We start from the raw sequence: 298 nt of genomic DNA on the forward strand, positions 1-298 counted from the left end.
GATCTTTGATGGTTTAAAGCCTGTTTTATCAGAGACTAGGATTGCAACCCCTGCTTTTTTTTGTTCTCCATTTGCTTGGTAGATCTTCCTCCATCTCTTATTTTGAGCCTATGTGTGTCTCTGCATGTTAGGTGGGTCTCCTGAATACAACTGATGGGTCTTGACTCTTTATCCAGTTTGCCAGTCTGTGTCTTTTCATTGGGCCATTTAGTCCATTTACATTTAAGGTTCATATTGTTATGTGTGGACTTGATCCTTCCATTATGATATTAACTGGTTATTTTGCACGTTAGTTGAT

Source organism: Colobus angolensis, unplaced genomic scaffold (assembly GCF_000951035.1).
Source record: "Colobus angolensis palliatus isolate OR3802 unplaced genomic scaffold, Cang.pa_1.0 Scaffold262, whole genome shotgun sequence".
NCBI lineage: Eukaryota > Metazoa > Chordata > Mammalia > Primates > Cercopithecidae > Colobus > Colobus angolensis.